Below are 25177 nucleotides of genomic sequence, written 5' to 3'. Positions count from 1 at the left end.
CTCTGAAAGAAGCAGGGTTGGACTACGCCAAAGGGCCTAGAGCAGAGTCAGACAAACCTAAAGTCATTAGTTGGTGGGGGAATCTGAACTTGCGGCCTTTCTTCAAGTGGGAGGGGTAGGAAGGGAGTAGCAGGGATCTGTCAGCCTTAGAAACTCAGGCTTGTGGAAAGGATGCTGGGAACTTCCTGTGGTTACTAAGAGGCTGTAATGCCTCACATAGATGTCTTGATAATTATTTTCAAAAGTTGGCACTGCCCACTGGCTTACTGTTGCTAGTCAAGACCAGTGTCTTCCGAAAATATAGGATTTTCAGATCCATACAGAAGAAATAAATGTCTCTACCACCAAATGCAGAAAGAAAAAGTCCATATTTGAAACTTTGAGCTCAAGTTGACACCTCTAATTTCTAACTCCCAAACAGATTTCTCGATTTACTCACCTGATCAGATTCAAAGTTGCACAAACTAATTTTAATATTTGCTAAGGTAAATACAGTTAGGTAGGCTGGTCTGCCACAAATCCTAAAGCCAAAGACCCGTGGTTTTGAGATTTTCAGATTATCCTATTTGGGTTCTCTGCACATTAGCATGGATTAGTGCCTACACATATAAATGCCTACAAGATCAAGCATAACAGGTAAATGAGGTAGAAGGCAATAGAGGATGGTAAAGACAGGGGGAGTGGAGAGGCCGTTCCTCATCCAAGGGAGGCACTGCTATCCAGCCATGGCTGATTGTTGCCACATAGAAAACTGGCCTGGCGTGGCCAGATAGTCTGACATTTCAAAAAAAGCCAGAAATTTGGATTTTTGTGTGAGGTTTCAAAGTTTGTTTGTTTGTTTTACACACTGTGGTAACCTAGCCTATATATGTCTGCAAGTCACATGTAGCCCAGGGGGCCAAGAGTTTGAGACCTGGTATGGATCCTACTTAATTCTGCCACTTTGGCATGATTAACAGTGACAGTACCACTATCATTCTTTTGTTTTCATTATTTTATTTAGCCTTAGTTGATCTCAAAAAGTTACTTAAAAATATTCAACAACAAGGAAGAGTGGGAGTGGAAAAAGATCTATGAAACAGCTAAGAGGATGTCAGAATCACACACACACACACATGCACACACACACACATTCTTCACTAAAAATTACCAGAAAAACTCTAAAATATGCAAGTTCATTATATGGATAAACTATCTCAATCTTATAGATTATAAAAAGTCCAGTTAGGCTACGCAACTATTTCATCCGTTTTCTTTACTATTGGATTCTAAAGTGTGTGCACAGTGAGGTGACCCTTATATCAAAGACTACAAACAATGCTCCAAGATTTGCAGCACCTTCTTAAAGAAACACACACATTCTTATAAGCACAGTTAAAAGGGGGAAAGGTTAAAGGCTACACTAGATTGTTCTATTCTGTGCCAAGATTCAGCTCCAGCTGCAACTAAATAGTGGTTCTCAGGCTTAATTAAATAAAGACCAGTGTAAATTCTAACTGTTTACTATGTGATTAGAACTTCTCTGGGCAAAAAAGCTCATATTTGATTTCCTTGCTGTCTGCACTTGCCCAAACCCTTTACCCACCACGTATGTACTGAAGCTGTGTAAACTCAACATTTTTCTTTTGGAATCAAGGGTAAGATATAAAAGTTTATTGAAACAGTGAAAACCAGTTGTGGAAAATTTATTTTATGTGAATGAAAAAAAAAGTAGTCTATATAATTACACCCAATGTAGTCATGAAATTTCTCCCAATAACATTGAGAGCAGTAGTTCTTAACCTTCATGTAAGAATCGTCTGGGGTGCTTGTTAAAAGTACAAACACCCAGGCCCTGTCCCCAGAGGTTCATTGTGACTCTGGGTGAGACCCCGCAAGTGATTTGAATGCTGGTGATCCAAGGACCACATTTGGAGAAGTGCCAATCTAGAGAAAAACCCTATTTCCAAATTGAACATAGGAGAGCTATTATCCGAATTCATTTTGGAAAAAAAAAATGGTTTATTCTTAATAATGAGGAGGTGGCAGGAATAACCTCTTCAATTATACTCATTCTTCAGTTTCAAAACTTAACTATTAATTTTGTTTCCTTTAATATTTTTAGAATTCAGTTCATTTAAAAACCATAAAAATAGATTCTGAGATAATGCACAAAATATACAGTCAAAATTTTGATGTTTTCATTTGAACATTCGGAGGAGAATAAGCACACTTTAAAAGCAAGCAAATATAAATGCATAATTCAGTTAGGTTTTTTTTTTAATTTGTCTTTGGCATTGATGAAGAACAAATTAGCTACTCTCCTTGGGTGCCTACCAGAAATAATAGTAACAAGTCGAGCTTCTTTGCCCCTCAGTAATATGTTCCTTTGTAGATAAGCACTGTGGAGAGGTAAAATAATGTCTTTTAAAAGTTTACTGTTTTCTTGTTCTAAGATGCAAATGATAGGGCACGGACTGGGAGCTATTTCAGAAATATTTATTCCATTGAGACAATGGATTTGGGTCATTAGAAGAAAGAATCATGGACCATCAAAATGAAACAAAAAGACAATGGATTTCGCTCTATTTGTCTCAAGTTTCAAGACATAAAGAGTAGGTACACCTTCTCACAATATTGCACATTTATTGTCTTACGGAATTAACGGAGGGTTCAGGTAGACATATTATGGGAAAAGCTTTAATGATGTGAGGCAAATTTTTAAGAGAGAAGATGTTTTTATTTTTAAAGAATTCAATAAACATAACGATAGAGTTAGCAAATGTGTTTTTCTTGTTTTTGCTCTCAAAACTATTCAAACCATTTATTAATCTCCAGTCTGTTTCATCAATCTTTTATGATGTGTTACAAGGAGTTTTTCAAATTTAAACTTCATTACATCATTTTATAGTTATAAACCCTGACCACTATAATTCTTGGTTTTAACTAGGCTATGAAGAGAGGAATGTATTCATTAGGCTGGAACAGCGCTAGAGCCTGTAGTTTAAGGCTAAAACAAATAAGATGCCAAAGTTCACAATTCTAAATACACTCAAGAACCTGAAAAATTAATTGAGAAACAACATAATGCATTTCTATAATTAAATTAGTTTGTGGTGTCTTCATCTCTTTTGGAAATGTAGACCTATGCAGCAATCATTGTCTTTTTCTAGATCTAGAAAGGAGACATAAGCGATTCTTAGCAGTAAGAAGTTATTTGTGCTTGGATCTCCTTTGCCACAGCTTCCTTAACTAGCTCCTGGGTAGAATTCATTAATTTTTATTAACAGGGAAAACATTTGTTCCCGTGACAATATTTGCATTGCCTGAATGATTTTCACCTCTGGCACAAGGTGTGCTATCGGCTCATACATCACCCGATTACTTGGAGAGCAGAAAGACCCTCAGTCATTAGTGAGTGAATTAAAGATGATCTTAAGAGCTATTAATCACAGTGACAAAAGCCTTAATGTTTCTGTGACCCTAGTGGAGCCTGGGGACTCAAAGGGAAGCAGAGGGAGAGAAAATGGAAACATATGTTTTCTCCAAAATAACCTACCTTAGGAGAACTGTCAAAGAGAGAGTCACATCAAACTAAGAAATTCTGCCAGCAACTGGCCTCTGGATTATGTGTCTATTTATCTTCTTGTGAACCCATGCTTCCTCTTTAAATATATGTTTTCTTGCTATAGACAATTAGTAAGCCCAAACCATTGCCTTTTGTATCTTTACTATCTCAATTCAAAGTTTATTCAGAAGGACTTGTGCTTCTGCTAAATTGCATTTCTTGAGGAAATTCAAAGCAAGTCGTATTCAGTCTGCTAACCACATAAATCAGGGTGAAAACAAGCAGACAATAGCAGTAAAGCACCATTATAAACATTAATTCAAGCAGATACAATATTCCAATAATGGACGAAAATGGTAACATTATTAAGTATTACAGTAGGTTACAACACTTAATCATTCTTCAATATATCTGGCTGTATTCGTCTGGATGTTTACAAGATTATAATGGCATCAACTCCACTGTTAATAACAAAGGCACTTGCTGAAATTTCAATTATCTTTCGAAATATGTTTACATGAGGAACAAACTATAACTGGCTATTTCTGAATATGGGAAGAAGATCCATCTCCCTTTATTTACATGCATGTCTTTGTTTACACAGCTGAGGGAAAATATTGCATTGTGCTCATATTTTACATTTGGTTCTGCCTCTACGAAGCAAAAAAAAATAAGAAATTCTAGCTAAATGGCTTTTCTCCATGACAGTTTCTTTGATGCAATTTAGATTAGCAAAAAGTATTGCTTAAATTACAGTTTTCTCTTTTGATATTGATACCATATAGCCACACACTAAAATTCCCTCTTTCAGCCACTTTTCAGTGCCTAATACAGTGACTAACACATAATTGGGGCTCAACAACTATGCATTGACTGACTGAATTCAAGAAACAAATAACATTGAAAAACAAATATTATTGTGGATAAGGAATATTAAGAATTTTCAGAAATTCTTTTTTTTTTTTTGTGAGGAAAATCTGCCCTGTGCTAACATCTGCCAATCGTCCTCTTTTTTTTTTTGCTGAGGAAGACTGGCCCGGGGCTAACATCCATGCCCATCTTCCTCCTCTTTATATGGGATGCCACCACAGCATGGCTTGCCAAGCGGTATGTCGGTGCGCGTCCAGGATCCGAACCGGTGAATCCCGGGCTGCCACAGCGTAGCACACACACTTAACCGCTTGCACCACTGGGCCGGCCCCCAGAAATTCTTTATTCTCAATAAATTTTATATTTTCACCAAAGAGCCCAAATCAATTCAACTGAAATACTTGAGTTTGAACTACATAAAATTATTTTATTATTCATTAGAAAGAACATTTTTAAGCATAATTATCTTTCTGGAACTATAGAGAAGATAAAGGAAAAAATTATATAAAATTATTTTGCTGTAGCAAAAAAAAAAAATTAGAATAATTTAAAAGTTCCATGAGCAAAATAAAACTTCCTTAAGAACCAATCAGTTTTTGTATTCAACTTTATACGACTCTATGAACTAAATTTCATTATTTTCTCCTATCTCCCAGATGAGGAAACCAAAGTTTATAATATTAAAGTAACATTCCCCAATGTTACAAATCTAACTAAGGGGCAGAGAATGCCAAGTCTTCTGGCTTCAAATCCAGTTCTCTTGCCACTAAACTAAGCTGTGTTTCAAACACAAGGAAAATATCTTGGTTAACACAAAATCAATCTACAAAATTGGGTCTCTGATAGAGCCTACTTTCTATACAAGAAGTCATGCTATTAAAGGTTATGGGTGACATCCAAATACTAACTTCTTTGCAATTAATAGTCATAGGAAGAGAAAAGTTTAGGAATCTCATTTCAGATCCACTGATAGAATATCAAAGATTAGTGAACAAAATGCTCATGGAAGCACCTTTTTGGTAACCACACAGATTCAAATTACAACTCTATCCATTTAACAGAATCAAGCTTTCTGAAATGCTATTCCTGGGGACAAAAACCTTCTTTATATAATTCCCTCTTCTCCCCCTGCAACCCCCAGCAAATAAGAGTAAAGCTATTCTTGAGTTAAAGGAAAATGAAAAGTATAGATTTACAGAGAAATCTGTTTTCATTTGGCATTTTTCCTTCTCCCCAGGCATTAAAAGGAGATCCATTATAATCTCAGTGTAAAGTTCAACACTCATAAGATTAGAACTTTTTTCTAAAAACAATTGAAAAATTATTTTTGAATGGTTAGAGCACACTTCCTAAGATTTCAGCAGAGCCTAATTGCAATGTCACATATAGAGTGACAAGAAACGCATAACCATCTCATCCTCCTAAAATGTATCAAGGGATGTGTTATTCATTCAATGGCTCTGGGAAGGTACAGGATACAACTGATTTCTAATATTTATTGAGTATTTAGTTAAACACTAATTTTAAGCACTTTGATTACATTAACCCATTTAATCCTCATAATAGCCCTCATAATAGGTAGATATTACTATTATCCCCATTTTACAGGTAAGGAAATTGAGGCAAGATGTTAGGTGAATTAATAGGTGATGAAAAAGCCATGATTCGAACCCAGATAGTCTAGCTCCAGATCCCACACCCTTAATCCTCAAACTACGTACTTTCTCACTCTGCACTTCACCCTGTAATAGCTTCCCAAATATAGGATAACAGTAAGAATAGTTTTAAAAAAGATACATTCAACCAATCCTAAATCACAAGTACTCAAGTTCCTGAGTCAAAAATTGACATTCAAACATTTTTAATTTCACCAGCAGATCCTGAGACAAGGATTCGAGGGCAAGTAGTTTATTTCAGAGATGATCTCACGAAACACAGGTAGGGGAGCAGGAAGAGAGACAGAGAAAAACCAGAAGTCAGTAAAGGCTGTGTTATCAAGTGAGTTACCACCAGAGACGGGGAAAACAGTGCAGATCAGCACTGCCGAGGTGAGGGAGCTGGGGGTTTTATCCACCAATTCCCATCAGTCATTTGTTGAGAACTGATCCCAGGGGATGTAATTCCTGAACTTCTGACCTACCCATGCTCAGATCCGGCAGACTCAGGCAAACCATTTGGAAGTCATGGCTGGCATGCACAGAAATGTTGAGAGGATATAGATGGCATGCTGGCCCTCTGCAGTGCTGGCACAATGGCATATGAAGAAGAGATATTTCAGGTACTGTCTGGTTTTCTTGTTCCAATATGCAGAGTTTGATACAGTAATTAAAAATCATGTGTGCTTGGCAAATGAAATAAATTTTTTATAAATCTTCTGTCCAAAGTATTTACTAATTCTTTTTTTTCAAACAAAATTGATTGTGATCTTGAATCTAGGTTGGATGTTGAAGTCAGAGATTAAAACATAAATTAAAATGAATGTCAAACCAGACATATAAATTACTAGCCATAAAAGCAAAGACTGTTAAAACTGACTACATTAAAAGTAAGACTTTCTGTTCATTTAGAGATAGCGTAAAGAAAGGAAAGGAAAGGAAAGCTACAAACTAGAAGAAGATATTTGAAAAATATACAATTAACCAAGGATTAGTATCCAGAATACAAAAACAATTCCAAAATAAATAAGACTAAACAAAAACCCAATGGAAAGATAGGCCATAGACATGAACAGGATTTCACTAAATAGGAAATACAAAAGGCCCATAAATATATGAAAAGAAACTCAATCCCTTTATTTATCAGGAAAATACAAAGTAAGGCGATAATGAGATAGTATTTTACAACCTCCTAGGTTGGCAAATAGGATAATACCTAGTGGTCTAAATACGTAAAGAATGCAGACACTCTTGCATATTGTTGGCGCATGTGTAAGTTGTACTAATTTAGAAAACAATATTGTACTATCGTGCTAACTCCCTTGACATAGCAATTCCACTCCTAAACATATACTTTAGAGAAACTCTTGTATACGCACACTGGAAGATGAGTTTGAGATCATTCACATCAGCACTGCTTGTACCAAAAAACTGCAAACCCAAAGGCCCATCCACAAGAGAATGAAAAAATAAATTGTAGTACAGTCATATCATAAAATAGTATACAACAGTGAAAATGAGCAATTGGGATGAATCTTAGAAACAAAATATTGCATGAAGAAAAGCAAGAGCCAGAAGATTTTTTGTGTGTGTGTGAGAAAAATCGGCCCTGAGCTAATATCTGTTGCCAACATTCCTCTCTTTGCTTGAGGAAGATGGTCCCTGAGCTAACATCTGTGCCAATCTTTCTCTATTTTGTATGTGGGACGCCACCACAGCACGGCTTGAGGAGCAGTGTGTAGGTCCGCACCTGGGATCCGAACCCGCAAACTCCGGGCCGCCAAAGCACAGTGCACGAACTTAACCACTACACCACCAGGCCAGCCCCAAGATTATTTTTTTTAACTCAAAAACAAGCAAAGTCAAAAAATTTGTTTGGTATTATATATATAAGCAATAAAAGCACTTTTTAAGTAGGGGAATGATAAAGGTGTCCGGGGTTCAAAGGAATGGTTACCTCTAGAGTGAGGGAGGGGCATGGGACAGAGAAGAGGCGCTTGGGGAGATACAATATATGATCATGTTCCACTTCTAAAGTTAGGTAGTGAGTTCACAGGTGTTCATTTTATTTTTTTACCCTATTACTTGTACACATGTTACATACATTATGTTACACATATTCTTTTCAATGTATCAAGTATTATATAGTAAAAGGATTAAGAAAATGATCCTTGACCCTACATTGCTCACAATCCTGTAGGGAAGACCTTCTTCCTCAAATGCTGAGGGCTCTACTAGATAGGAGAGGGACAATAGAGGGAGTGAGGAGTCACACTGAGAGCAAGAAGGTTTCCTGGAGGAAGCTTTGAAAGATGAGTATGATTTGCCAAGTGGAGGTCAAGACAAGCATTCCAGGAGCAGGAAACCAAACATGCAAAGGACTGAAGGAAGATTGAAGCCTGCTGACATTTAACGTGCAGGGAAGGGATGGGGTGGGAGGAGGGAGTGGGGGAAATGACACTCCAAATAGCTTACTACTGAGTGAATGACAAGATTTGGATTATTTTATGGCAAGGTATAATTCTCACACTTTTAAGGAGACCTGTTATCACTATTCATCTTTTCAGGGACGAACTACATGCTCTCCAAACTTTCCAAAGGAAAAACCACTTCTGTGTCCCCCTTCAGACTAGTGGTGTTGGGAGAGGGAGATGAGACATTAAGCACATCTAGCCCCTTCTCTCTGCCAGTTTAGACAGCTCACCCCAGACCTAAGGGTCAAGTATCCACCTCTGGATTTCTAGAAAAATTCATGCAGGGTGGTCTACCAAGGATTAAATGCCAGGATCATTGAGAAAATTTCATCCCATTAAAGTCAGAGAGCCAGATGATCCCTCTATTTGTGGAACTGACTATGCCTTAGGTGCACAAGTAATTTCTCAAATAGTTCAAATAACCTAGAGGAGCAGAGACTGCACTGACAAGAGGAACACAGACAGTAGTAGTGAGTCTAGTCACACTGGAGCCGGCCCCGTGCGGCCTGAGGAGACTCACGTGCAGCATGGGAAGTAGTGCGGCTGTTTCCTAAGCCGACTGGCATAACAGTTTACCTGGCACTGAGAGCAGACAGACAGAATCCTCAGCTCTCTAGGAGAAATTCAAGGCATCAGTGCCTTGGACAGAACTTCATCACTGAAGGAGCGTGACCAATATGTTTACCTTTCTATGTTGTATGACAAAGATTTTATAACAAATGAAAAATTACACAATGATAATAAAATCCATCACCAAGTAATACTTCTGATGTTTATGGCAAAATGTTTTCATTCACCCTCATTTTAAAAACTCTGAACCAACAGAAACTTGTTATCACATTCCCTGATATGTTAGCAAGAATATGCCCATTTCACCAAATCCAAGAATTCTCTATCAAAAAATAGAAATGCCTATAGGAGACAGAACAGTGTTCATTTTCTGTATCCTTAGCCAATTTGAGATGTTTCATTATGAAGATAACACCATGATATTATTTCCATGTAGAAATACTTTTACTTAAAATAAATTTTTCCAATGGATTTGTCTGAAATTATATCAAATATACCTAAGATTTTTGGCAGATGGAAATATCAGGAATAAAAGATGCTCTTAAGATTTTTCACCTATACAGAAGTTGAAATATAATGATGTATACCTGAAATTTATATAATTTTATAAACCTATGTTACTTCAATAAAAATAAATTTTAAAAAAATATTTTATCATCTCGGTTATACTTCTTAAGAGCAACTTCCATATGCCATTAAAGTACGAATCAGAGAATTTTAATCTTCTGCTTTTGTTTTCTAATAAGCACAAAAGCTATAAGAGGTAGCTAGTAACGAGATATAAAAACCCATAGTGCATAGGCGTGTAAGCATGCAATTAGGTGGGAGTGCTAATTTAATTTCTTCCTTGCTAGCAATGGAAGCTTTAGGCGTTTCATGTTGAGGAATCATATATTAAGGAAATTACAGAGACAGTGACCACCAAAGTTTGGTGAAAGAAGAAAGAAAATCAATCTAAACAAATAAATAACAACAGTTTCCTAAAAGTGAGATTACTGCAGATGAAGGGTACAGGGTCACTTTTGGTGGTCTCTCTTCCATTCCCGGACTTCAGGGGCCCCACAACCTTGGAAAAACCACCATCAATCAACAACTTCCACAGTTTTTCTCCATTCACAGTTTTTAACCCCAAATATAGAATTGGTCAAATGGAGGTGTATCTTTACGGCCCGGGTAGATTTCTTCATATTGAGGTTATTTGAATGGAGGTCTGTATCGTTTTCAACATCCCCACAAAACCGAGTCCAGCACCTTGCTTTCAGTAGGTGCTCAGCAACTATCTGTTGAATTTAAATGAGTGAACCTCTTGAAACAGGACTCATTCTCCCACAGTGTCAAAAGCAAGTATTCACAATGTTTGTAAAGATTACTTTCCTATCTATAACATTTGAAACTATTTGCCAGAACCAATATTTCTCTTCTTCCCATCTGCTTTGAAATTTCGTGGTGTCCCCCGGAAAAGAATAAATTGTAAATGGAAATTCCACCAGTGTCTCTTCCCTGTGAGCGAGCTCTTTGACTGTCTTCCAAACAGTCACCATGGAAGGCCCCATTCATGCTGCCCACATGAGGTCCTTTCATTACACTCATGTGGTTGTTAAATATTTATCGAGTACCTATTATGTGCAAGGCACTGTACTACTTTCTACGACAGGAAGGGAAGGAGAAGTATAACCGCAATCTTCTCCAAAATTAATACTATAATCTGAGCAATATATTTGCCTTAAGTACTCCTGTTTATATCGTAATATCTTTGCCCACCTTAGCTACCAAGCACAGTGTTAAGATCCAGGGGAAAAAACAAACAAACAAAAACCCAATTCCTCTGTCTGCCCTCAAACACTTAAGGCTAAAACTTGACTTCTGTTCCCATCATTCCACTAAAAGCCCTTCTCTGACTTTGCCAACAGCCTCCATCTCATCCAGTCCAATAACTTTCATCTTCTTCATTCTCCTGTTTGACAAATCTTGTCTCCTCTCTACTCTTCAGGAGGAAAATGAACTTTTTCCCCTGACCACTGTTTCCCCACCTACAATGCTGAGTCTGCTGCTTGCCCTGCTCACCCGGAAACCCAGCAGGGCTCCATCTGGGCTTCTCTATCAGCAATCCTCCCAAGGGAAAGAGTGAGGGGGTCCAGCTGCTTCCAAGAAGTCAGTTCTCTCTGAAGACAGAAGATGACTCTCAGCACTATATATTTAGCCTGGTTTCTCCCCTCTCTTTTGGTTGGTGAGCCCTTTCCATTCACAGATCCTACTGAATAGAGAATGCCTTATAATCTCCAAATTGTCATCCCCAAACTCACCATTTCACAGGTTTCCCATAACTGCATCTCAAGACTCTTTCTTTGCGCTGAGAGCTGATGACTCTGGAAATGCGTTTAACTTCTCCCTTGTCCCAGACTCTCTCACCCACTCTACTTTCAAATCCTTTTAACACTTCCTGAAGCATCATTTTGATCATGTCACCCTCACTCTCAAATCCTGTGAGGACTCTCAGTTCTCCCATCAAAGAAGATACCTTAAAGCCTTGCAGATGCTTCACATCACAGCCTGTCCTTCCCCTCACAGACCCCAACACACAACCCACCAAACTTCCCTGATGGACATACTCCACTCTACACAAATAATGCTGATCTTCCCTAGACAGCCACCTTGCTCTGAATTCATATTACAGAACTTGTTAAACTACCCTACCCATTCTTGATCATTTATTAAGTGGTCACTGGTTCTGGGTGCTGTGCTTTATCTTTATCTTCATTATCTTAAATCTTTCGCCACCATCCACTGTGAGGTCGATATTACCATCTCTGTTTTGCAGATGAAGAAATTAAGGCTAAGAAAGTTGCCCATGATCATACACCTGGTGTCAGAACCAGGATTTGAACCCAAGTCTGGCTGACTCAAAAGCCCACGCTCCTAGGTACCACAGAGTACTACTGTCCACATGCCCATCGGAACAGATCATGCCGGGGTACACTCACTGCACACTAAATGCTGTGGTCCACCAAATGATAAATTAATTTAAAGTGTTTTTCAGTTCCCACTAGATTTTTTTGTATGATTTGTCAATCAATAAATACTGAAAGGTCTACAAATTCTTCATGTTATAAAAAGGGGATCTCATATTTTAAAAGATTGGAATCCAACTCCCTCATTTTACCTAGAACCTAGAATTAAATTGGAGGCCTCCTCACCTGATACAGAGGAAATTGCCTTGAGCCACCCAGTTCTTTGATCTGTGACAGTCCAGAGCCCTCACAGAGATGTCTACCAATTGCTGGGGGTGGAAGAATTAAGTTCTCTTGGCGTCCTCTGCCACCCAGGCTCTAGAGTTCTTCTGGTCCACCTACACCCTCCCTGATGTTGCCCTCCTATAAAACTCACCCCCTCATTCAGTTCCCAAAGAAAGCCAGTCAAATCAGGCATTTCATGAGTTTTATTTGATTGGGGGAGGGAGTAGATGGGGACCTGTAGGTTAAGATCACAACAAGGAATATGTGGTTGTCCACTATCTCTCCTGCTGAGAACTTCTCTGACTTTGAGTTTGAGGTGTTCAAAGAAAAGCAGAACATCTTTCTCGTTGATTACATGTTTATAAAGCACCTACTACATTCCAGACACCATGTTAATTTCCGGGAGTAAAACAATGAACTAGATACTGTCCCTGTCCTCAGGGAACTCACAGCTGGAAACAGAGCACACAAGCAGATGGTTATTGCACAACGTGATGAGTAGGCTGTTACACACAAAGAACTCAGGAAACACCTAAGAGGAACAAATCATCTCAACTGGAAAAGCTCGGGAAGGCTACACACCAGAGCTCACATTTGAAATACTTCTTGCATGAGGATTTGGCCATGTCAAGACAACTGAGTGAGAGGAAGTACATTCTAGGCAAAGAAAAGCATGCACGTAACTTCCATATTGAAGAATCGGTGAGTAGTTCTGTGTAGCTGGAGTACAGGCATAAAAGAGGATGCAAGATATGAAGCTGAAATGGTAGGTCTGAGGCATGTTATGGAAATTCTTGTATGTCATGCTAAATGGCTTGGCAGCTAGGAGTCATGACATGATCAGATCTGTATTTTGGAAAGATAACTGGAAAGTTCTTGGATGAGAGCTAGGAGAGGGGAGAAATCAGAGGTTATTTCCATGGTCCTGGTAACCAATGACAAGGTAATATTTAGATCATCATTGGAACCTGACCCACAGTAGACATCCAACAAATATTTTTGCTTAATTGAATTTGTCTCACTAGTGTCTTGCTCTAATATAGTGATATGTGGGCTATTGAGCAACTGGCCTTGATACAGTATCTTTTAAAATGCTATCTACATTTTGAACATTGAAAATGCTCAGGTGCCTGATCAGGGTTAAGAAAGCATGGAACTAACTGGATATTTATACATCATCTGTCACATGCTAAGCACCTTCTATATGTTATCTCATTTACTGCACACAACAACCCTTCCAGATAGTATTTTCACCATTTTACATATGAGGAAAATGATGTCAGAGTAATTTAATGAACAAATTTATCCAACTAGGGGTAACACCAGAATTTGAATTTGACGTGTACCTAACTTCAAAGTCACCTGTAAATTCTGGATATTATGGCAGCAGAGGTCACTGGTAAAGCCATGTTTCCCTTGATCAAATATTTCAGAATAGGATTCACAGGAGTGAGACAAGCGTTTGGATGAGAGATCTCTGGCCTGGGAAGAGGAGTTCAGATACTGGTTCCATTTTTTACTACATATGGCAGCAAACCATAATGAGTCAGATATTGTCATAACACATTGCATAAGTCCAATGAGGCATTCACATCTCAACTACTCTTGGTTGTTTCCAATTCAGTAATAAATCAAAGAGATCAACTGTTTGGAGGGTTGAAGGAGGGTGGAAAACTCATTTAACTCTTAAATACCATTGAATATTTAATAGTATTATCAAGAGGTAATGCCACCTTCCATGATACATTTGGCTCCAGGTACGTTGGAATCCAGACTTCTGACATCCCCATACAAGACAAATTTCTGACCCTGAATTTTTGTTTGAATTCAGATCTCCAAAATCTCCTTAAGCCAATCTACCAAGAGTAGTGTCTGTCAACATGGAGATAGAACATCATCCACACAGACTTTAGAGTTTTAAAACAAAACCAAATGAAGCTCATTTGGGAAAGATCTTTTCTTTCTTTAAGGTGAGAGATGGAGCACAAATGAAGCATACCATGGTAAATAGGAACTGTGCTCGCTTGCAGTCATGCACTATAGCCATTAAGCCTTAAGGTCTTAAGGTACCAAGCAATGCATATGATAAATTTCTCAAAAACATCCCAGCCATAACATAGTTCTTGCTGATTGCTCATTTACCCATAATGCATGCTGTCATAGCAAAGCCTGACAAATGACAGAGAAAGCTCAGGTTATTTTTTACACTGACTGCCAAGCCCCTCACCTCAGATTATTCATTTATTAGGGCAATCACTGAGGTCTGGGTACTTAATATTGTTTTCACCAAATATGAAAATGATCTACTTGCCTATTCTTTAGTTCCTCCTAGGGCAAGCCATTTATCATCAGCTCAGGATAAACGACTGCTTCATTATAGCTATAATTTATGAGGTGTTAGAAGTAAAGAGCCACGCCTAGAGACTTAAAGCTTTAATATGGATTAAAATAAGATAATCAATCAAGCTAGTACAAATTTTCCCTCAGCATTATTTCTTGTTTTGAAATAGCTTAATAATTTTGGGGGGGTATTTTAAGCCATGTTGAATATCTCATTATCCAACAACATGCATGTGTGTCTGAGGCAGTATGTAAATAAATATAGGATGAGATACTACCAGAAAAAAGGAAATAAAACCAAACCACCAGCTGTAATTGACTGAAATACTTACTTTCCTTAATGGTGTCAGAGAAAGTGGAGGCCAAAGAGTTTGCAGAGCAGGTATAAACTTAAGGAGCCTATTCTCTCCAATTTTCTTATTTCTCTGTAAGACTATTGTAGAAAGATTGTTGCTGCTTTATTTTTCCTTATTCTCTCTACAACAAAGAACTTACTCTAGGGAGAAAAGTTATGTCTCAATAACATTTCAACAATTTTGCTTTCTTTTACGTCTGAAGCAAGGTTTCACAACTCATAATTTGGACGAGAGCAGCTTCTTGCTGTGTCTAGGGAATAAAGAGTATTTCCCACTAAAATAGCATTACGGTCTTAAAATTTTTTTTCTGTTGTGTATCTTTATTTTATAGTTATTAGGCTATGCCAAAACAAATATTATTTCTAACTTATGTGTCATGCTCAAAACACTTACATAAACCTATTTGACCACTTGAGGAAAAAGCTTTGAAGACTGTACGGGAAGTTCACAGTTTAATGCTTTTCACACATACCACCAGGAAGAAAATCACCACGAGAATTAACAAATAAGCAGTCTAAAGCCAAAGATACTAAGGTGCTAATTAAAAAACCTTCCAAAAATTCTTGCCATTTTCCTAAGACCATGTTCCTTGCAGGTGAGACAAATGGGCCCCTACTGCCTCCAGGCAAATCTTGAAGGATACTTTCAGCAAAGCCTAGTGACTGGAAACTACTCAGCCTTGAAATTAACATCCCTAGGAAAAACCTTTTCCTCCCTCTCTAGACAACGGCAGCTTACATCTTCAGGACAAAACGGAAAAAAAAATGATGACAAACAAAGGAGCCAGAGAAGACAGTCGAAGTCACGCTGTGTTCTCCTGAAGGGCCCTTCATTTTTTACTTCAGAGAGAGCGTGGAAAACGCACAGATCCTGATAATGGCTTCCGTCAACGTGGCCAATCTCCCTACATCCCTACACACACGTACCACTGAGATTACCCTAAAGGAGTAAAAGCTGGGACTTTCTCAAAAGCCCTGTGTCGGGAGCTGTTATTACAAATTAAGCCAAGAATCTGTGTAAGAAGAAAAGGATCTTTCACAAGCTCATAATGGGAACTAAATGCAAAAGCCATATAATTGTGATCTGGAGCATGGCAGCCTGTGATATAAAATATTTCCACTTAGTGTGACTGTTTTCCATTCAGCATTATTTCCAGCAATAAAAGCCCCTGGAATATCACTCAGACTGGTTTAAGTTAAATTCCAATCTAGATCTTTGTTAGCGAAAGGACATTTTTCAATCCAGTCATCTTTCCCCACCCTACAAATAATTCAACAACAGCACTTCAACAGGGATCAAACAATTTAAGCTCCGCAGTTGTTCTGTGTATGTGTGTATGCACTTTTCATGCCTTATGTATTTGGACAGAAAATAATTCACTTCACACACACACTCTCTCTCATTCGGACCTTAGATTGAGATGGTTAAAAAAAATGAAAATGCAAAATCTAGCATTCACAAATGCACAGCATCTTATTTTCAACTTAAAAGGTACTAAAAAATACCTGTCTTGGCTACATATATAAGGAACTCATAACAAGAATTAAGGATACACACTACAAAAATACTAACGATCTGAGCTGTGAATAGGCTTCTGGTAGTTATAGAGAGAAAGGAAAGCAAGCGGAACACTTTGGTTTGACTGTCGGGTCTCTGGTTTGTGAGTTAGACACTTATTTGTTTGTTTATTTTACACTATACGTATCTCCAGGTGCTACACCATCCGTGTCATCAACTGTGGCAAATTCCCTAGTTCTTTCTCATGCCTGTTTCTACAAGGTTCCTGATAGTGAGGGAAAATATCCTAAGTCTCAGTGAACAATGTTACCATCAATTATATTTTGTACCCTAGACTTTATGTAGATGTCTTTAGTGAGTAGTCTCATTATTACTGTGATTTTTATTTCTACGTTAAACATAGTTGGCACAAAGTATCTAGTACTTAAATAGTGAAATACACACAAATAAGAGTTATAGAAGACATTAAAAATATTTTCATAATAGATGTGAAAAAATCTTAATAGGCATGTTTTAAATAGACATATTTGCTTTATGATAAGGCATACAGCCCAAAATTAACTGAAAATTTTGAAGCACAGAGATAAACTACTTTTTTCTCTTACATCTGCTTCCCTGTTTATGTGATGAAATTTTCAAATAATTTCTCCTCTCAAAGTACTAAAGTCTCTAGGAATGTTTTTTTTCCGCATGTGATCCCTCAGAGTGGACTTTCCCAAATAATAATCAATAATAAAATCCTTGAATACATCAAAGCTTCCAAAAGGAATTGATCAATATGATCAGATGCTTCAGTAAGCACGTCACCACAACTCATGCTGAATGTCCAACTACACAACTACAGCCTGGTAGGCCGCCAGAGCAAAGCTGCTTTCATCGAAGACCAGGTACTAGAAGCAGCCTATGTCTGCTTAAGAAACACAGATCTTTTCCTCATTTGTGTAACAGGAATGATATAACAAATTAAAAAATTAAATAGGTATGGGAAAGCCATTGGTAAACTGAAATGTGCTAAGTAAACACATGATGGGTCAATGTTGTTATTATTTCTCTTTAATCATATCAATCATCTTCCTTCATGAGTAGATCAGAATTTTAAAGACATTCACATTGCATTTGAATTAGTTGATTTAGTTGAAAGAATATAAATGGAGCATCTACCATGGAGGGGAACACAGTGCTCGACACAAAGGGAACATGTGTTATGGAGGTCAAGTCCCCACTTTCTAGTAGCTCTAGTAGTTGTTTCAGTTTGAAACAACTGAAATTCAGTTCTGTGCTGGCTTCAGAGGGGCCAGGTTCCCCTAGAACTGATCAATAACTGACTGCACATGCTTACCATATATTTGTTGAACGAATGAATGAATACCAAGATACCTCATTTGTTTGGCTAAGCCTGGATATCACCCTTATTTTCATCATCTACTAAAAATCACATTTGGATATTTCCATTTTTTCAACGAGGTTTGAAAAACAATGTAAGAAATCAAATTATTTTTAATAAACGAGGCCAAGGCAGGTATATACTTTTCTATGGCTTTCATTACCCTAATCATTTATTACATAGTTACATACAAACTCTTAAATGCTGGCTTTTTATGGGAAATCTCTCGAATGCAAATAAATATATTTCACCGAGTAAAATCCTGACACGAACGGAATGAAAAGCAGTAACTTAGATGTAAACTGCTAAGTTACCAATTAGCTTCTTAAAACAATTGAAAGTCACAGAGAGCCCTCAATACACAGAGGCGGTTAATTAATTAACATTAGATGTGATTAATAATGAGTCTCATTTAATAGCAAATATCTGCCTGCAATGGCTGCATGACAGAACAAAAAGCCTTCAGAGAGCAAGCAACTATATTTATCCTGATTGTGTTTGGGATTTTAACATGTTTTGTGCAGCCTGACAAATGGCCTATTAATTATCTAATGTTGTCTGACAACAACAGCTTGATAAAGATGTATGTTTTTGAATCGCTGGATGGAAACTGCTGGAGAAGAGCCCCAGAGGGGCCTTGCTGTCCTAAAACTGGGCTCCAAGCCACAATGACAGGCAAGACAAAGCCCTATCTCCCGCCACAGCCTTCGTAGATAAAATATGGCTTGGCATTAGGGACATTTTTTTTTCTTTCAGAAAACTGCTTCTGCAATATCTGATTAGGAAAAGGAGGAGTAGGTCTTTACTAAATTGGGGTTAAGGCATAATCAATATCATATATGGAGTGTCTGGACTGTTCTGCATAAACACAGGCACTTCATGTTATTAAGGAGTCTATAATGCCAAGGAAGCATATGGCAGGACACTGCAGTTCTCCCTATTCTTTTTATTTAGAAGTTTATCTTCCAACCTGTTTGACAGCTGCTCCTAAGTGGTTTCACAGTGCCAAATTATTTTTATGATTGTTTGATGTTTTATTCTCCCATTTCAGTTAATGAGATAGGATCCCACAATGGCCATAATTCAGGGCTGTCAGAACTAAAAAGCATGCTCGTGGCAAGAGAGTCTGATGGTAAATAAGGCTAAAAGCAATGGATAATAAAAAACTCTGTTATCAGAGTCGCCTTTGCAATCAAAACTTGTTGGGGTCAGAGCCTTCCTTTCTTTGTGTGGCTTCTGGATTTTCCCAGCCCAGTGCGAGGTCTCTGTCCACCCTACTCCATCACCCATTTTGACTCTGCAAACAAGTCCACATCTCCTTGGAAAGGCGTGGGAGGAATAATATAACTAAGAAATGTTAGAAGGTCTTAAAGACATCGAGTGCTATATTCTAATTAAAGGGCTTGTGTATCATTCACGGTGCCAAGCGAGTAATTTGTCATACACTGTTACAGAGAAATTGTTCAACAAATAACCTTTACAAGAATCTTGAGAACAGCTTCATAATTGAAATCCCTAATGGTTTTGCTGGGAACTTTTATTAAGGTTTGAGGGTTTGTTGTTTTTTTTTTTTTTCCCCTCTCCCTCAAGAGGTTATAGCAACTTATGGTTGTAATGTAGCAACTTTCTTTCAGAAAAGAAAGCCCTCTCTTAACTATATTTACAAATGCCATAAGCACTAGCGAAGCCATTTCCGCTAATAATCAAAATACAGTTATTTGCCAAGAAGAGAATGGGAGCCTTGTTTTGTTTCGCTTGTGTTTTTATTTTTGCTTTTGTTATTCCTAATGGAAAGAGAAGCTTTAAGAGAAATGTTATAAAGTTACCTGAATTTAGAATTTTTTTTATCTTACACTGAAGTTCACAATCTTTATTTTAGTGTAACATCATCCCTGAAAATGTGATGATAAAAAAAATTCAAAGTCACTACTAGACTGTAACATAAATTATTATTCAAAAGTTCAAAAAATGAAAAGTTACCACTTTCCCAAACTATATTTCTTTCTTCTTATTACACATTTAAAATAATGATCCTTCATAGGAAGAAAATAGCATGGCAAAAACTCAAATAATACTAAGTTCCATAACTAATTATAAAGCCTGACATGCCTCATGCAAAAACACTCCCCAACGAGTACCAAAGATTGGCTGCTTTATAAATATTTAATGCTTGCCAGTAACCCCGGTTTTTCTCTCACATCTAAGCCTAAACTATTTGTCTCCTCTTACAATCAGCCATGTCTATGTGGTGTCATCATGTCTGAACAAGTTTGACTTACTACATGTTTTCCAGGATATAAAATTCAAGACATGACACATCTCCATAATGTGAATGGAACAATTACCCAACTGAAGAGAGATGAAAAAAAAAAAAAGAACTTTAAATGGGCTAAGTGTCATTATAAGGTTAGTTTCAGAGAACTCAAGTCAGAAAAATAGAACATCAGAAAATGATGACTAGTATGGACCTATTGTGGACAATTGTCGAAGATACAGTTCTTACAATAACCTTTGTGTGACCTTGGATTCTCTTCTGCAACCAAATGAAGTTATACCAAGAACTGCACTCTGCCAATTTAGGGATGTCCATATCCATGCTAACATAATGTTGTCTCCTCATTTATACTGAGCCATCTCTGGGGAAAAGTGTGATGGTCTCTAATCACAGCTGCTAATGGCACTTGAGTCAATAGAAAAACTTTGACAATTGAACGAGTGGTTCCTATTAAGAGGTCTTAGAAGAAGTTAAAGGTAAAGATTATTACTCTGTGACTGATGAGCTGTCACTACCCCTGAACTATCCTAAAAGCCATCTTTATGAGAAGGACTCTCACGGTTCCTGAGCATTTCACGAGTATCACCACCTCAAAGACCAGAAGCATGTCTGGCAACTCCTAGAACAGTAAACACACAAACAAACCAAACTACAAGTCACAGGTGGAGCAAATACCCCCAGGAGAGCTCATGTAACCTGCTGGCGCCTGGCGCCCAGCCTCTCCATCCATCTTATGTATGGCACTCAGGAAAGCCCAAAGCACTGAGACACCGGCCACCTCCACTCCACCATTATAGATGGTTTGATTGGTCCATCAGAAATGTTGTTTTCATTGGTTTAGCTTGACTAACATTTGTGAACATAGTTCCTGTGTGTTTACTGGAAGAAAGCTTTTGAGCCTAGTCCAGGCTAGGGCCTGCAAACTGGTGGCCTGTGGGTAGTCTTTGGCCTGCAGAAGTATAGTATGTCATCCCCAGTGTGTCTCTTCTCCTTTAAAAAAAATTCATTTTAGGGGGCAGGCGCCATGGCCTAGTGGTTGAGTTTGGTGCACTCTGCTTTGGCAGCCCAGGTTTGCAGGTTCGGATCCCAGGTGCAGACCTACACCACTCATCAGCCATGCTATGGCAGTGACCCACATACGAAACAGAGGAAGACTGGCATAGATGTTAGCTCAGGGCTAATCTTCTTCAGCAAAAAAAAAAAAAAAATTCATTTTACTCATCAACATTTAAAAGCGAGAAGATTTTACACTAACAAGAAATCAGATTTCTATCTTCTTAAAAATTTGTAAGGTCTGGCAACAAGGGATCCACACCCTAGGAGAGAGACAAGGGAGGGAGCTCCCTTTAGACATCACAATCTTTCTTGGATCTTCCCTGATCACTACATGACTCTTTCCCTCATTCACATTTCTCACCTCACTCCTGCCCTTGCTTTTATACAATACCCAAAATCTAGTCCAAACTCCCTCACTGCACAAAAAAGAGAGATCTTCTACAATTTCAGTGGAAGTGATCAACGTTACAAAACTAGTTTGCTAGAGAAGTGAGTTTAGATCCCAGACCCCCTAGTTCCCAAATCAAGGCAATTAATCATTATATACTCACCAAGGTAGTCATGTCCTGTTTTCAAGGAGCTTGGTATCTTGTAGGGCACAGAGGATGCATTGGTAGACGGCTGTGATAGGGTGAAAAGTTACTCTTGCCACCAGAAAAGAAAATATAAAGTGCCGTGGCCGTTCAGCATCCACCCCACCTGGGAGCTTGTTAGGAATGCAGAATTTCAGGCCCATCACAGACCTACCGAATCAGAGACTGCATTTGAACAAGCCCCACCCCATGATTCAAATTCCCTGCTCTGGGGGAAGGGCTTCGCACCATTCCTGAGTGTCTCCATCAGCCCCTCTGTAAGGGTGGAAACACATGGCTACATGGTTCTCTTAGAGCCTATGCCCACCATAATTCTAGGCACTGAGGGCTTAACCAGTATCAGTAATAAACAAATTAGGATACTAAATCAGGATTCATCCTTCGACCCATAGGAGGAAGAGTCCATGCATGTTCTCACCGGGTGAAAACGAAGGATTGAAACCAAAAGAACCACGGGAAGCACTTGATGTGGGGCAGATTCCAGCAGGACGCTGGAGAAGAAAGTACATCCAGGGAGCCAGGCTGTCTGCAGTCCAAGTAGCCAGACCCAGAACTAAATATTTTTAATTGTCCTCCAGTCACTCCAGTTGCATCGTGCTCCAGCCCTCTTCATGGTTCTACCCCTGTTCTCCAAGGCTGGAAGCAGCTCCCCTGATGGGGTCCTGCCATGTGTCTGACAGTCCCTTTCAGGCACCATTTCCCAATCAGGAGGGCAAAGATCTCCACTAATTTATAGCCCATACACGGGGCATCACTTAGCAGAGGCTACTGGTTGTTGAGATACCCGAGAGGATTTTTCTCTTTAATTTAGGAACTCACAGGGCTTACTTTTGAGCTACGATTGTTTGGTTGGGCTCCCTGTGCAGAAACTCACCCAAAGGACTGAAAACTAGATCCAGGGCATGAAGATAAAATGAATAAGTAAATTAGTACACTACCTAAAGGGAGAAGAGATACCCTTTAGAATGTATAGGGGAGGAAAGGACAACAATCTAAAAAATACTCTGCTCCTCTTGTCTGGTTATATCAGACCAATTTGCACGTGTGCAAAGAAGCAGTATGTACATAAAAGAATAATAGAACAAAAAAATGAACGACCATCTTCCTTTTGGGTCCATAATTGTGTTTTGGACATAAAAATCAGACTATCCCTTAAACAGAATCTCTGATGTCCGTGTTTAAATAATAGATGTTCCCAATTATTGCTAAAAGTATCACCTTTGAAATACGTGGGCCACATACCTATGATGTCATCAGCCTTCCAGGCACACACTGAGGATGTGGAATCCTTGTTTTGTTTTCCCTTATCTTTCCTTCTCCTCAAACAAGAGCAAACGTCTCTGCATTGTTCAAAAGCATGCACAGAAATGTGATGTAACCGAAGCTAGGGTTTCAGGTGTTCCTCTTTCCAAGCACGAGGAAAGAAAATAGATGACACCACAAGTTTAATACTAATTGATTTATTACCTGCCTAAGCAAATCCCAGGCAGTGCAATGGCAGGCTTGGACTTAAAGCAAATGATTTACAAGATAATGTTTGACTCTGGGAAAGGGTAATCAGACCCAGATACAATGGATGATAGGATAATTGAGAAGAAATAAAAGAGGATAAATTGCCATGTGCTAATGAGTTTACAGGCCCTAATGGGAAGGACATCAGTTTTAACACTCAGGTTATGAGCTAGGAGCAAGTCTTTTTCTCCACCCACCCCCCCTTCAACTGCTCAAGATGTAGTGCTGAAACAAACCAAGATTAATGGTATCCCGCTCATTTACTTCACCATTCTTTACACCTCAGACAGCTTCCCGTATTAAACATATAGGGCTGTGGTGCGTATTTTTTAAAACCAACTTTACTCCAAGCCGTTCCTGTCAGCAGATGCCACTTACCCAACAGTGCCCGGACATAAATGTTTTTGGCTCAACCACTTGAGCAACAACTCTTCTGCCTCCCGGGTCCCTGGGGGCCTTGGAGCCTGATGAGTTGATGCCATTATCTGCAAGCCTTTTGGCCTAACGGAGAATATTCTGAACCATTTATGCAACCTGGGTGCACTCACATTTGGAAGTGGTTGCCTGAGCAGCAATCATGTCTCGCCTCATGATTCATTTTTATATCTCACTCACCCGCCATCCCATATCACCAGCGAGGACCGGTGACACTTTATTGGTATTTTTGATTACTGCTCTAGCCATCTGAATTTTTCACAGGATGGGGTCCTCTGGATCCAATGTAGCCTGTACAATGTACACTGTACAAAGGGTACAGGCTACAAAGAAATAAAGGGGCAGTGGTAAGCAGCGCGATTGGGAAGTAACGGAGAGCCGAGGCACTTCCTAGGAGACTGAGAGCCTATTCCCTTGTAATGTTTCCACCAAATGAAGTTGAACATGATGAATCGTGGTGCAGCTCCAGCACATCTTCGCCTCTCAAAAAGGCAGCTCAAGCGCAGCCTTTAAACTTGACTGAATGATGACTTGATTCCCTTATACAAAAGCTGAAGGAGTACATATCCAAAATGGCTATTTCCATCTGAACTGGGAAGGTTGCTTGAGAGCATTTCACATTTCCTCGTGTGCTTGGGAAATCTGAGTGCTCATTCATGTTTACTGAGATCATGCCAACCTAACTGTGCTCTCATTCACAGGAGCTGATTCGACATTCCAGTTAGATCACCAAACATAATCGAGGGGTTCCTCCTCACACCATAATTATTTCCCTGACCTGGTATATTTTGTGGAGGAAGGTTTTAGGAATGGATTTGAACTGACAACCTGGTGATTTCTGAAGCAAGCAGTGTCGCTGTGAAACTGCAGGCAGTATTATTTTTCCACTCTGAACATCAGATTTTAGGAACACCTGGATTGTTTCAAGTTTCCGGCAATAGTAAAACTTCACTGATTCATGTTAATTTGGTAAAATCATACTAAGTTTGTCACACTGGTCTGCACTTTCCTAAGTACTTTTATCTGAAAAATTGACCAGATCATATAGAAAGGTTGTTTCTAGTTTTCGGTTATTTCTGAATATCTCTGCAGTAATATAGAAGAATTTCCTCAGCCTAATCAATAGATAAGATTCATTTTATTAAGATGGTAACTGTTGATGTAGAAGTGGATGCTGATAACAAACTCTTCAGGCTTGGCCATCCCCTTCTGTCCCCCTGTCCCCTCTTAAGTTCTGCATTCCCTTATCTTGCAACTTTATTTATTAATACTTTACACAGCAAACCTATTCTCGAGTATACTCAGGGTCACCTCCAGTTCAGGCCACCGATTTTGGTTGAATTCTTACAGTTTCTGAAT

At 38.7% G+C, this 25177-nt stretch overlaps 1 protein-coding gene across 5 annotated transcripts in view; it reads right to left on the bottom strand.

The window, feature by feature from the left end:
• Positions 1-21909, bottom strand: part of MECOM (MDS1 and EVI1 complex locus) — a 345813-nt gene extending 323904 nt beyond the window's left edge. For 3 of the 5 annotated variants that reach the window (XM_087440062.1, XM_087440063.1, XM_087440064.1), the window contains exon 1: positions 21830-21909. The gene's annotated coding sequence lies outside the window, so the exon portion shown is untranslated. The remainder of the gene's footprint in view (positions 1-21829) is intronic. The other 2 variants (XM_087440060.1, XM_087440061.1) reach the window with 1 other exon arrangement.
• Between the last annotated feature and the right edge of the window lie 3268 nt (positions 21910-25177).

This window comes from Ceratotherium simum, chromosome 15 (genome assembly GCF_057802395.1).
Source record: "Ceratotherium simum simum isolate JZ-2026a chromosome 15, ASM5780239v1, whole genome shotgun sequence".
Classification (NCBI taxonomy): domain Eukaryota; kingdom Metazoa; phylum Chordata; class Mammalia; order Perissodactyla; family Rhinocerotidae; genus Ceratotherium; species Ceratotherium simum.
The sequence above is the reverse complement of the archived record's forward strand: the minus strand, read 5'-3'. Positions and strand labels throughout refer to the sequence as shown.